Here is a 15,378-nt window from a genome sequence, read left to right as displayed (position 1 = left end):
CCAAAATTCAGCATGTCAACAGAAAGTTGGGTGGAAGAAAAACTGTAGCATTTGTAAATGCATAAACTAAAACAGGAAAGTTTAGTAGAAGGAAAAATGTGGCAACAAAAGCCACAGAGGAGATGACAGTGGATTATTTCACATAAGACCAAAATTAATCACAAAACGTTATCACAACAAAAGATCATAGCAACAGAAACCAGCAGATCATACGATGATGTAGCCAAACTAATACCAGAAAGTTAAGTGGAAGGAAAAACTATGGTAACTACAGCCACTGGAATAAATATGGTGACAGTGGATTGCTTTTCAGAAAAACAAAAACCACAAAAGTTCATTATCATAGAAGATAGCAGTTCACAGGATGCTGTCGCCACATTAATCCCAGAAAGTTTAGTGGAAGGGAAAAGTGTGGCAACAAAAACCACTATGGCGACAGTGGATTGTCTCAGGCAAAGCGAAAAACAAAAGATCATTTCAGTAGAAGCTGGTAGTTCAGATGATGCTTCAGCCAAGTTAATACTGGAAAGTTTAGTGGAAGGAAAAGTTTTAGATGCGAAAATCGCTCAGTTGTTACATCCGAACTGAGTCTTTCTAACTCTTATTTTAAAAATATTTTCTCCTATGAATAAAGTAATCATTGTGGACATTAATTGTGGAAATCCTCCATCTTGTTTTTCCACTCTACCATTTCCAGAACCTCTAGGAACCCAGATGATCTCTGCTGATCCGGCCCGGCCGCCATGTTTTCCCCTCCCCTGCATGTACACAAAGCTTCAGCTGGGAAACATTTGAGAGCTTTTCTCTCCCACTCTCTTAATGAGAGACGCATTTTGCCAAGTCAAGCAGCCTGACATGTAACAGAGAGACGGCAGCACCGTTTTTCTGATGCAATTACTGCTGCAGCGTTGGGGTATCATACTGGGGACTTTTCAGAAACGTAATATTACCTCATTTCGTCTTTGGTGTGGTCTGGACGGAGTTTTTGGGAGGCATTTGGAAGCATTTTACTCATAAAATACTTAACCATTTAAGTGATAGGATACAGTTTCCTGGGTTTTGTTTTCGGCGTTCAGTCGGTACAAATGTTCTGCTTTTTGCTTTAAATCCAGAGGTAAAATCAAGTTGCCAAATGTCACAAAAAGTATTTTGAGTAACTTTCCCCCCTCTTTTTCTTCTTCTTCTCCTAAATTGCAGATTCTTGAGTTACTAAGCTGCCCTAATAGGTACAACCTGCACCGAATGGGTGTCCAAAGACGGGATCTTACCTCTCTGAATTGCTTTTTTTCATGCAGAGGATCAAGAGATATCCCACAATGCACCCTGTCACACGCGATGCTGGGGTGATTTGGGCTGGCTCCTGAGCGCTATCCTGACGGGTGCCAAAGATTTCAATGTGTTTTCTATTTCTTGCTTCGCTGTTGACATCAGAATGTTTCCAACCTCAGTGTTTTATGTGCGAGCACGCCCCCCATCCCCCTCCAACAACCCCAAAAAAAGAAAAGAAAACACTTAAAACACACACATACGTGGGACTTTTTACATAATGACACACACACACACACACACACACACACACACACACAGGCATCTGCAGGAGCAGTCACAGTCAAATCAAGCCACATGAATGCAGGAAACACATGCAGGCAAGGTGAACTTGGAGTTTTTTTAATAGGAGCCGAACTATCCTCTGTGGTGTGCTCCTAAATTAATTCTCCAAAAGGATTAACAGGTTATTAGCCGCTTCATGTTGGAGCTTAATAGGCAAAAGAAAAAGAGAAAAGTTTAAGAAGTTTCTAAGAATCGTTGCAGTTTTGCTTAGTTTTTAGTTTTTAGGATGCTTTTCTACATGTGGGATGTAAAAAAAGAAAATAAATAAATCAAGACAGAGGAATAATGGGTAAAAACTGAATTCCACACCTTTGATACCATTATACGTGTTCTATTCAGCACACATCATAAGCTGTTATTGTGAAGCTGGTGCAAGGAAACACTTTAAATGTGGCAAAATCCAATGATGAGCTAAGGTAGGCTAAACTAGCTTAACGCAGTCAAGCCAAGCAGTTTCTCCCAGATGGTACAAGCTAAAACGAGCTAAGCTAAAACTGATCAGACACAGTTAAAGTATAATAATTCAACATAAACTAAGGCTGGTAGTAAACAGCAGTAAAATCCATTGATAAGCTAAAGTAGGCTAAGCTAACTTCAGACCAGGCAGATAAAATAATGAGACAAAGATAAACTATAATAATTCAATAAAACTTAAAAAAACTGAAAGATACACAAACAAAACAACCCAAAATAAGCTAAACTAGTAAAACAAATTACAGTAAGCTAACAGGTGCTAAAGGTTGACAAAACTAAATTAAGTTTGGCTACATAAATCTAACTACGCTTACAGCTGAAACAATTTTTTGTTAAACAAAGGTGAACAAAATTTGCTTAAAAAGTTAAAAAAGAGACAAAAATAAGCTGATTTGAGGTGAAATAAACCAAACTGCTAATTAAACTGAACCAAGATAAATTTCTAAACTATAATCTGACTTATTGTGTCGTTTTTGGACTGATGACTTCTTCCTCGCAGAGTGGCCCTTCAGTTCATATCCGTTTTAATCTTTATGACACTTGTGTAATTTTCAGTTCCTGAGTATTTAAAGATGTAGAAACTGCCAGAAAATCTCAATATTTGTTTATTTATCAATTGAAAACGTTTGTAATCCTAATTGAACAAAAATGGGAGTAAAAATTTGATTTTTACTTAGATGAAGATAAAATAATTAAACAGTTTTAACTGTAAGCATTCTGGAAAGAAAATTAAAATATAATCCTAAATACTTTGCATCAGTCCTTTTCTGAGGCATAATGTAGAAGATTTTATTATTTTTTAAAGGCTATCAGGCTTTTCCTGAAAGTAATCCTCTTCTCTTTGGTAGGAAAAAAAATCTGCAGCCAAGATCCTCTTTTTTTTGCTTCTAGTTATGTCAGTCTGTATTTTAAACAGTGCTAATCATATACCTTTGTGGACACTTAATTAAAATTACAAAACCAATTTTAATCGGTGGTCCAATTAATATGTAAATATATGCAAATGTAGTGAAACAAGGTGGTGATTAAGTTAAGGACAGTGTTTCATGTCTTCCTTAAACATGAAAACAAACCGTCTTCCCGACAAAAAGCCTCTCCGTCTGATGGATGGAGATGTTTACAGGCCACATGCTGAGTTAGGGAAACACGACAAGCACACCGCAGCAGATAACGTAAATCCTCTAATCCCACGATTTTAATAGTTTACTCAGCGCACATAATCTGGTGTTACCCTGCAATAATGTTCATTTACCTAAGGTCAATGCAAAGTTATACCCAGCACAGCATCTCACACCATTAAGCGTTATGGGTTCGTTTGAACCGGTTTGGGCTTGAGGTGAGGGCTGGCCATTCTAAACGACTTTCAGTTCTAATTAGGCCTTGGAGACACGGTGGTCTTTCAAACGTCGTATCTGCAGGGGTCCAGGTTAGCAGGTAATAACCACTCTGAATACGAGTGGATGTTAAATAACTTTAAAAAGAGAGGAGAAAAATTATTTATCCTGCAACTGAATACATAAAGACAGATCTATATATATATATAGATATATAGATCTATATATAGATACAGATCTATATATCTATATATATAGATCTGTATCTATATATAGATATATAGATATATATATATATAGATATAGATCTGTATCTATATCTATATATATATATATATATATATATATATATATCTATATATATATATATATATATAAACCACATGAGTAACTTGCACAGCAGCAGTTTCAGGTTTTGAATCTACTGCTTGAAAGTATTTTTTTTTTTTTTTTAACAGCAGAATAAACGAGAAAGTTCATGCCATCAGTTTGGCAGTATTTCAGGTATTTAAAACAAAAACCTAATCAATAATTATCCATATTGACTTATATGAAACATATTTTAAGTAAGGAACATTCAGCGGATTTTTCATTTAACCACTTAAACCTTTTAGTACAACATTAGATTAATTCTAATTCTTCAGAGTTACTGTAATAATAAACATTTATTTCCTTAAGTGAAACATTTTTAGACACAAGGATAACTGCAGCTTTGAGACGATTACCTCATAGTAACTGATTTTGTCTTTTTATTCATTTCTGATGTCAGAAAATATATATTTTTACATCTCTTCAAACTGGAAAGCCTCCAATGTTGATATTATTTACAAATATTGCTCTTTACGTCTTTTTTCCATCAAATTCCCTTTTTTCTTGTCTTTACTCCAGTTAGTTAATTACTTTAAATTAGTTGCTTTTATTTAAATCATCGTTTCAGTTATAGTCTGTGTGCATCTTCGCCTGCAGGAGGAAGTGTGTGTGTGTGCGTGTGTGTGTGTGTGTGAAGTTAAATCTTCAGGAAACCAGGAGTGTGAGAAGTGGGAACAGCGTGTGTCATCAGGTGTTAGCGACCTGTAATCCCATGTGAGTGGGTCTGCAGCTCCCCCTCCTCCTCCGCCTGCAGCCTGCAGCCTGCGCCCCTCTGCTGCCGCCGCTACACGGCTTTCCAGGTAACTTACACTCACCAACACCAGGAGGGGGTCTCAGCTGCTGCAGACACACACCGAGCCAGAGGGAGCAGGTAGCGCCTCTGCAGGCAATTTATTCCACCTCACAAAGCGGTAAAGAGGCAGCCGACACTTCCCACTGCCAGCTTTATTCAGGAATTCATAGTTTAGTTCAAAAATGCAACTTTTATGCATATGAATCTGAAAAAATGGCAAAAATTCTACATGCAAAACTCAGTAAATTAGCATATCTTTGCTAATTAACAGTAATACACACAGAGTGATACATTTCAGATCTTAATGCAATTTAAATTGATGTAGCTTACAGCTTAAAACAAAGAATTTAAACATTTGCATATTCATGGTAAGTTGAGTGGAAGGAAAAACTTTGGTAGAAAACAACACGTTTAACTGCAGCTTTGAGATGATGATTTTATATAATTATGTTTCATGTTTTCACCCATTTTTAATGTCGAAAGTTATTTTAAAGTTTGTTGAAACTGGAAAATGTCCAATGTCTAATAATCAATAGAATAAAGTTGGTACATAAATAAAATAAATCAATAAAATAAATGAATATTGGACTATTCTTTACTTTTTAAAATCAGTTATTGCAGCTTCCTAAGCTGCATTTTCTTTTGAATATTTTAGATTTGATCTACAAAAAAAGCTATGCATTAGCAGATTTTCTTTAAATAACTCAGAAAAACCTAAATAAAAATAAAACAACTTCACATTTTCACAATATATTTCATTTAAATGTGATTCTATACAACAAAGTTCTCATCTTATAATGTAATTTAGCTGAATGAAAATGCTGCAAAATTACATTTATTTCGAATAATAAACCTATTTTCAAACCAATTGAACATGGATTAACAACTTAAAACATAAAGTAGTTTCAATTTTAGTATAAAAATAACAGTGGAACCAGTTTATGTGCTCAGATTCTCTCCAACAGCAGCGCGTTTCCCTTTAGACGCTCAATAACAGCGAACTAATAGAAGCTTTGTTAAATCTGATTGTGTTTGAAAAGGTCAATTGAACGTTTGCTTTCTTTCCAGGCGGTTCAGGAACTAAATCCAAGTTGTGCATCGGGGCTGGATGACGTCCTGATTGGCTCGGCTCACTGAGCAGCGACTGAAATCTGTCCAGTCACGTCGCTTTTCTGCAGCTAAACTGGAACACAGTTTCCTCATGTCCATTCAACACGCTGCTCCTGCTGTAATCATGAACTTTCACTGGCTCAAATTAAGGATTTGAGACTTTCAGAGTAAAGTTTATGGATATCAGCAAAGAGGATCGCTTAAAAACTAAAAATTAGAACTGGAGTTTTCAAATTAGATGTAAAAAAAAAATGCAGATTTTCATAGAATAATTACGTTTAATTTCCACATTACTCATTTTTATTTACATATATTTTTCACATTAGGCTGGAAACTGGAAATAAAAATTTTGTTTTTCTTTATATTAAACTCTAAAACTATGAATAAAGTGAAACCGTTTCATATCAATCAATATCAATAATTATTGATTGGTTTTAAATCTTTGAAATACTTCCAAACTGGTGCTGTGACCTTTCCTGTTTAAGCCAAACTTTTCTCTGAACTTGTTTTTTTTTTTAAGCAGTTTTGAGGCAAAACATGAAACTGCTGCTGTGCAATTTACTCAAGAGGTTGTTGCTAGGTAACCATAGAATGCTGTGCAGTGATTATTCTATCAAATGTATTATCTATTGATATTGATTGTGTGTCTATTGATATATGTACTATTATTGATATATTGCCTCTTCCCCACAAGATGTCAGGTAATATTTGTGACTCTAAACACATTTTATTTAGCTGCACTGGGGTCAAAAACGACTCTTTGGATTGTAAAGATGGAAGACTTTAAGAAGATTTCACCAACATTAACAAAAAATGGTGCCTAGAGATCAAATTTAAGAGGAAAAACTAATTATCTCACAGCTGGTTCTGTTCCAAACCCAACCATGAAAGTTCAGAGTATTTATACAAAACTGAAAAAACATTTTCAAAGTAACAGAGGTTTGCATGCTATTGAACGTTGGTGACTTGTTGAGAAACTACGCGCTTTTCCATCTGTTTTGGAAACCAAGCATGTGTCATACAACACAGAACGTTGTAGCAAGATGGCGGACGCCCCTATTCGCTGTCATGTCTTTGTCGTCAGTTTGTCTGGCCCATTGGCGACGCAGCGGTTTGCACCAAAATACCAGATTTGAAGATTAGGAACCTTATTCTTCCGGTGGAAACACTCAACAATGGTTCAAAAAACAACCATTGGTGGAAAAGCTCCATTGTTTTATTGTTGAATCGTGAACTCTGACCTTAACCGTGGCCTGCAGCACTTTAGATGACGACCTCTTGGAGTAATTTAATATCCAATGGGCCAAACTTCTCCATTCTTTCTCCAATTTGTTGATCTCCTTGTGTTTTGCCTGCTTCGTGTTGTCAGATAGGTTCTTCTTTGAGGGACTGAGTGTAGCTCTTGTATTTTTAAGAAGAAGTTCACTTTTATCTCCACCCTGACTCGTATTCAATAGAAACAACATGCAGCTAATAGAAACCAGGTTCTTCTCACTTCTTTTAACAACTGAGGCGTTTATGGAGAGATTAAACTTTCTGAGAACAAAAGGACTCGGTTCTTAAATGCTGCTTCATTCAACACCGACATCAAGAAGCAGAGTGAAGGAGATGAAATTATCACCTGCGTGGAGACGCGTTGTGGTGAGAAAAACGCCACGGTACGAATAACAAGCTGCATAATGGCTGCTGCGTTGACTGACAGGTGTTGAAAGGTATTCTCCCACTTTTTAGAATCAAATGTAGAACTGACAACACTTTTTGTTTTAAATTAGACACAGATGATGTTTTTCCACACCAATAATAAAGCCACCTGATTAGGTATTATAATGCCTCATTTTCTCAACTTAATTTGCATTGATTTTAAGGAATCAACAACTGGTAAAGACAAAGATTCAGGTGCATTACTGCGAGTTCCTTAAAGATTAAAGAGCAGAAACTACATGGAGGAGAAGCTGGCAGGTCCGCTGAGATCCCCACTCAATATGCAATTTAAAAATGGAAGCAGTTGGTTTGACTTAGCAATAAAACGCAGAAGGACAGAGAACCGAGGCGGCGGCGGAGGGAAGGACCAATTAGCTTATTTATAAATCAACAGCAATTTCACTGATGACTCCATCTTAGATTTGATCAAGCTGCAGGTTTTTAAGTCCCTTAACAAAAAAAAAGAAAAATCATTTATCTAATTCCCTTTATTGGTAATAATAGTGAGTCCCTCTTTGGCCTGTTCTAATCAGACTCTCATTGATTTCCACTGGACTGCAGGGCGGCGATAAAGTGGCCTCAAGCTTCGCTGTTCATCATGAAAATGCTGCTCATAAAAATGGCCGCTTCTCTTTTTTTAAAACTATGATAAACGTCACAGAGAAAAGAGACGGCGTCTCCAAAGCCTGGTTTATTTATGAGACTGTTGCGTTTTTATGAAAATCTGAACTGTTTAATATTTCCTTGTAGGTTTGCATCTGTGCCAGGAAACATGTCGGCTATAAAAATAAAAGAAAACAGTCAAATAGAAACACTTTCCTTAAGTTTTAGAGTGTTGACTCCTCTAAAAACAATTATATTACATAAAATAAAGCTGAAACTGTTACATTTTATTATGTCAAATTGATTTCTTACTTATTTCAGTTACATCAACAGTTAAAATAATTAGAATTTATTATTATAATAAATGTATTAAACTAATTAAAGTATTTTTGAACTTGAATAATTTTCATTTCTAAATGTACTGAACTTGACTAAATGTATTATTTTGTTTATTTTATTACATTTTTTCAACCATATGAAAATAAATCCTAAACTACTTCTTCTATACAATATTAGAAATTTATTAAACGATGGAAAGGATTTAATTTAATTTAAAAAATTAAAAGAAGTTAATATATATTTTAAAAAAATCTTATTTCTAAGTTTTGCATAAAATATATAGAAAGACAAAATTATATTTATTTTGTACAGTTTTGGCTTCATTACTGCTCTGAATATGTTTTTATTTTCAGCAAACTATCTTTTTGAGCATATGCTCAAAATAATTATTAATCAATAACTAATTTAGTTGACAAGTCTCTCAATAATCAATTAATCACAATTAATTAAAGAATAAAAAGTAAATAAAGTCATAAATTTGATATATTTATCACTGGAACTGGAAGACATTTTATTAAATATCCAAAATAAATAAACAAAACAACAAATAAAATTATATATAAAGTATTTGTAAACAAAATTGTTCTTCAAAAAAACGGCTGGTCGAGATGAAAACACCAAACTGAAGATTTTAATCATCCAGTTTTTGGTCAAAAGAGAGAAAAACAATAAATAATGCAAATGGAAATAATTGATTTCTTTTTAATTTATCAGCAGAAAATTAACGAAACTATGAAAACACTAAAACTACTACTGTAATATTTGACTGATAAAAACCAGAAAACACTCTGAAAGCTACCTGAAAAGTCCCAGTAACGGTTTTTTAAAGGGATTTTAGCGTCTCAGTATCTTGATCTCTGTTGCAGTGCTGTGGATGGACCGGGTTGCCAGGTTGGTGATTTCATTCCTGTGCAGCATCACTGCCCTCATTAGCGCGCTCACTTCCACAGGTGACGCTACTGGAAGAGGACACCGCCGCTTTAAGGCGACGCGCAGCAACCAAGACAAACACAAAGATCATTAGCGCGCATTAAAATCCACATCAGGAGTCGAATGCTGCGGTGAGTCAGCGCCGGCGCGCTGCGGCGCGGCCTAATGGACGCCTGCCCACTGATTGCAATTTGGCAGCGAGACGAGGAGAGGCTCAGCAAGGTACATGATGTTACCGCATGTGGGCAAACACGGCTCAAGCTTAGGAAACCGAGCCAAAACGGGGTGAGGCGTGCTTCCTGAATTAGCTTACAACAAAGATGGAGACATCAGAGAAACCTCCAGGCGAGAGCGCCGGGTTTAAGGTTTTTACATTTAGAAAACTCTAAAAAATAAACACCATTATACTTAATTTGTGCTTTAAATTAGTTCGTAGAGGCATAAAATGTCTGAACTGGTCCACAAACAATCAAGGTTCAAGTTTTTAGAAGCTTAAATTTAACCTCAAAACAGGAGAGTCATGTTTAAATGGAAGCAAATGGTGGTGGCAGCATCATGCTGTGGGGCTGCTACACTCTCTTGTTGGAGTGTGGCACCAAGTGGGTGAAATATTAAAGGATGAGCCGCTCCAAATGTATTAGTTTACCTCAAATCAACAGCTAGATGGTTGAAACGCCCCACAGCATGATACTGCCACTATCGTGCCTTCCAGTGAATTTAGGCTGTCCTGTGTGCGGGACATTAACTACCATAATAATTAAGCTTCTGGAATGACTTGGCAAAAGAAAACCAAAACCACAAAAAATCTCAGAACTGCTGACAATAAGACAACCCCACAGCATGATGCTGCCTACACCGCTTTTGACAGAAAGCGCAGTGTTGAGTTTCAAACACTCAGATCACTTCTTCTTGTTTGGAGACCAACATCAAGCTTCTGGACTCAACTTCCAAGAGCAAATATACCAGTTTAACAGCAAAACAACCCCACAGCATGATGCTGCCAACACTGTGTTTGCTACTGATTACTGTGGTGAAAAAGCTCAATCTTTGTCTCATCTGATCAGATTGATCTTGAACTGGTTATTAAGAAGTAAAAACAGTGTTTCAGTAATTTCAGGAGGCATTAAAAGTTGAAAGGTCGGGTTGAAAATGGCTCCTGGTTTCAGCCCAACACTGTCGGTTAGCGTGTTGCTCCTCAGCTAACGCAGAGACAAACGCAGCCCAGCAGCGCCGCAGCTCCACCGTGATAAATGAGTTTGTATTGTCTGTCAGAGCGGCTTCCTGCCTGCCCAGGTCACTGCTTATTAAATTAGCACTTGTCAATGTCCTAAATACTGATTGATGGATGATCATGGCAAATGAAGGACTTCCATGACTTTTGTTCCTCTGCCTCCCAGCTTTGTCAGAGCGAAGCGAAACCTTTACCGGATTGTTATTGACAAGTATTGAACTGCCACTGCTGCCTTTCCTCCTGAAATAATCCACATGGTTTCATTAATCTTTTATTTTAGTTTCTTCAAGAAGGGCAAATGTTTAGTTGTTTTTAAGGTAATTTGTTGTAAGTATTGATATGAAATTCACAATTAAAAGCTAATTTCCTTTAATCAGGAAGCAAATACTTCTCAGCTGGTTGTTATTTTCTGAATAAGTAACAGAAAAGTACAATAGTTGGGTTTAGAGAAGATTTCAGTCACTTTCATAAATGTAAAAACATCACTGATATCAAGTTTTACATTTGATAAAGACAAGCTAATGTAGGATTAATGAAATCAGGCTAAGATAAAGTTGTCTAATGTATGCTAAATTAAGCTAAATTAGGTTAATTTAAGCAAAACTAAGCCAAGATAAATTGAGCTATCATGTTAAACTAATATAAGGCATGATAAACTGAGCTAATGTATGCTAAAGTAAGCTAAGGTGGGCTAAACTAGGTGAAGATATTATTACAAACTAATCTTAAGTACACCAAACCAGGCTGAGGTAAGCTAACCTAAGCTACAGATTGTTAAAGCAGGTTAAATTTAGCATGCTATGCTAATGTAAGCTAATCCAAACTATTGAGTTAAACTAAGCAAAATACATTAAGCTACAATCCATTAAAATCATCTAAGCTAAACCAAACTACATGAATGTTAAACTAAGTTAAGGTAAACAAAGAAACTATTGTAAATTAAGTTAAACCAAGATTAGGCCAACCAAGCTAAGGTTAAATATAGCATGCTAAATTAAGACAAATTAAACCAAACTGTTAAGTTAAGCTAAGAAGAAGAATGCTGGTTGGTTGGTTAGTTAATTAGGTGTTTGGGTAAATAGATGGGTGTTCATTTTAACTTAACTATTACGATGTTAACTATCTACACACACGGTGACACATTTTGTGGATCATTGTAAAGCAGAAGAGTTGCACATGTTGTAGCAGATAAAAGTGCATAAAACACAACATGTTTACCAAGATCTGGAAAAACTCAACCCCTTTTAAACTATAAATTCATGTCTGGGAATCTATTTTGGTTGCTAAAACTAAGTTTATGGTGAAGGTAAAATTGTAAAAGTGAATAAAAATCACATGTAAATGAACAGTTTCCATGTGCTGTAAAAATAAACTCCACTGACTAATACAAACAAAGTGGGATCAAATTTGTATTTTTGCTTCATTTTGACAGAAACAGAGTGAAGTGGTTCTGGAAAACCCATCTCCAGTCAACACGGTCCCGTTTTGTTTTCTGACACGGCGCTGGTGTGTAGCAACGCGGGCTGAGTGTGCGTCTCCGGGGGGTGCTCAGGGTTCGGGCCATTGATGAGTCTGTGGCTGACATTTGAGCATGATTGAGGGGGAGTGCGGCTACTAAATCACTACATTGTTCTGCTGTCTGTGGGTCCGTGTCATTGCTGCACTTTACCAACAGTCGAGATGCCTCAAATTGGATAATTACCAATTAAACAGGACCACAGGAACTTGGCGCTTTGATGAAAACCCAAAACCTGAGGTGATCAGACCCAAAAGCCGAGAAGTTCAACCAAAATACGACTAAGCAGCAGCTGAAAATCATCTTCTTTATCCAGCAATCACAAAGAAGGCTTTTCATTGCCTGCAAAGCCATCATCAAAACTGATGTTTTTCTCTCTTTTTTTGCCGCTATTAAGCCATGCCATATTTGTGTCTAATGATAAGGTAAATGAAACGATGTTTCAAAGAGAACCGGCCCACCCTGAGTTTTTTATTTCTTTCAAAAGACTGGACAAACTGGAGCAGTTTGGAAAAAGACCGTAGGCGAGCCGAATGATTGTCAGTCATGCAAATAATCACTTACTTACAGTCAGTGAGTTTGCTTCGGATAAGGCAAATTACCATTTGAAAATGAGCTCAGAAACACTCTGGGCAAAAAGCTTGCAACATGATTCTCAGTTGTATTACCGCGTAAACGCACCCGCACACACATAAACGCACACATAAATGCAAACAAACGTGCTTCAGAAACACTGCAGCTAGCAGAAATAAACGCTCCTACCTTTCTGCTTCTCTGTCAAACTTTTTCCTTCCTCTTGTTCCACATCTTCAACGTTTCTGCAGGAATAAAAAACAGAAATGATGTCAATAATGATTCCTACTGACCTACTGTCTTCTACTAAAAGTAGAGAAACACACTAAAATGAAACAGCGTGACTCTTTAGAAAAGAAACTTCACAAAAACTGCTCGACTTTTAAACTTTCTACTATTTGCTAAATTACAAATTACAAACATTTTTTCACTTGTTCTTCTCCCAAGAAGATTTTCTTCTAATCTCTTAAATGGGTTTTAATCAATCTAGATTTTTCTATCTACTTTCCCTGTTTTTAATAATAGAATTAAAACGATGGGAAACAAAACATGAGACATTTCTAGAAAACCATTTCCAAACCGATTCTAAAATTAAGTTGAATTTTTATAGCTGCTAGTTAGATTAACCTGAATTAACACAGAGTTCAATTAAATGTTATGTAAAAATAACATGTTGACCAGATCTGCTTGAGTTTATTCATTTTCATTTTTGATTTTATTTTCAACATTTTCCATTTTAGGGATAAATTAGCAACAGATAAGGTAGACAAAACAAAGATATGTTAAAGTAAGCTAAACTAAAAGCTAAGGTATGCTAAACTGCAATAAGCTAAAGCAAAAAACTAAGATTAGCTAATGTAGGCTGAGCTATGCAACACTTTAATAAGTAATACTCAACTAGACCAAGGTATGCTAAGCTAAACTAGTGCAAGCTAATCCAAGAAGAGCTAATGTAGGCTAAATCAAAATCTAAAGTATGCTAAACGTTTTGAATGTACGTTTATTTTAAAGCTAAACTAAACTAGTTTAAGACACGTCTAACTAGGTTAAGCTAACATAAGATTAGCTAATGAAGGATAAATTAAACAAAGGTAAGCTAAAGATTTCTAAGCTGAGCTAATGCTAACCTAAGATTACCTAATGTTGGCAAAATTAAACTAAGCCAGAGAATGTTGCGATGAAGTTAGCTAGAGTATGCTAAACTAAGCTAGTGCAAGCTAATCTGAGAATAGCTAATGCAGGCTAAACTAAAAACTAAAGTGCTAAACACTTATTGAATGGATGCTAACTTTGACATGTCTGAAGCTAAACTAGTTTCAGGCATGTTTAACAAGGCTATGCTAACATAAGTCACGCTAATGACGGTTAAATTAAACAAAGCTCAATTAAAGTTTGATAAACTGAGCTATTGCTAACCTGAGATTACATAATGTTGGTTAAACTAAATCAAGCTAAGACAAACCGAAGAAGATCAGAGAACAATGTTTGTTTTCAACCATTTATTTTCTGAATTTAGTGAAATGAAATAATTTTTCACATAATCATCTACTTTTTTCTTTAAATGAATTTCTGTATCCGAGTTAAGATGCTTGAAATCTGGGATTAAGTAGCTGAAATCTAAATTAAAGTCTCCAAAATTTATTCTGAGTGGGATTATTTTAAGGTGACCTCTTATATTTACAAAGAAAATCTCACCTTAGTATAAAAATTAATGACCAAAAATGTATGAAAGTAACAAAATGATAAGAAATTAACAGAACATAAATTGATTTTTTTATTCAAATTTGGAGCCAATTTTTAACATTTTTTAAAAAAAAATCTACATCTGATTTGCAAACAGAGAAACTAACCATATTTGTAAAAGAAAAATAATAATAATAATTATTGACGTCAGCCAGTGGGTCTTACAGTGAGGATATGAATACTGGTTCATCTTACTCTTTAATATTTCTTAAACTGTAGCGTCTGAGTGACAAAAGCCTTCCTGCTGCGTTTTTATTTCAATCACCTGACACCCATGTTATTCACATCGTCAGCGCACACTTAAACACTATAATACAGCCAATAACAGGGAAGAAACCTGCAAGGTAATTCATTCGAAATGCTTCCCTGAAAGCTCCTTAGATTTTCAGCCAGGTGCGTGACTCACTGTCTTCTGGGCTGAATAGAAAGGTTATAAAAAGCCCTTTAAGCTCATCTTATCCTTTTACTTGCTGAGTCTATAGTCGAATTTGGAGCTACTGTCAACAATATTAAGTTTGCGGACCGGATTGAAAGTTTAAGCTATACAGTTTCCAAACTAATGCCAGTTTGATTAAATGCTCTGGATACAAACAGCAGGGGCTTCTGAGCCCCTTCACCATTGTAGCTTCCCTCATTGTGATGCTTCTCCTCCCGACCCGCTTCCTGTTGGGTCATCAGAACCACAGACTGACCAGCTGAACCACCCAGACGTCTAAATGGTATTTTGATAGATATCTGTCGCTTGTATTTATCTTGGATAATCCAGAAACAACAAACAAAAGAAATGGTTTGAGCTTCATTTTATCTGTTTGCTAAAGATGTAAAACTTGCAGGTGAAGAAAATTAAATACATAAATAATGTTATTTGTTTCTCTTATTCCTGTTTTTTCTTTTCTCTTTTGTTTTTCTGGTGTAAATGGGATCCATACAAACATGTATTTCCTGTATTATTAATATAATGAATATATAAATGAAAAAAAAAATCAAACAAAAACTGTTTATAAAGAAAGGTACATGAATTACTGGATCATTTGTTTACGTCCCTCGATAC

The 15,378-nt window shown here is 35.6% G+C and overlaps 1 long non-coding RNA gene across 1 annotated transcript in view; it reads right to left on the bottom strand.

Annotated features, from left to right (window-relative positions):
- LOC122827358 overlaps positions 1–15,378 on the bottom strand; it is a 193,141-nt gene that overhangs the window by 150,772 nt on the left and 26,991 nt on the right. The window contains exon 4 of the long non-coding RNA XR_006370038.1: positions 12,774–12,829. This is a non-coding gene — a long non-coding RNA (uncharacterized LOC122827358). The remainder of the gene's footprint in view (positions 1–12,773; positions 12,830–15,378) is intronic.

The sequence above is a fragment of the Gambusia affinis genome, linkage group LG24 (assembly GCF_019740435.1).
Source record: "Gambusia affinis linkage group LG24, SWU_Gaff_1.0, whole genome shotgun sequence".
In the NCBI taxonomy this organism is placed as follows: domain Eukaryota; kingdom Metazoa; phylum Chordata; class Actinopteri; order Cyprinodontiformes; family Poeciliidae; genus Gambusia; species Gambusia affinis.
The sequence above is the reverse complement of the archived record's forward strand: the minus strand, read 5'-3'. Positions and strand labels throughout refer to the sequence as shown.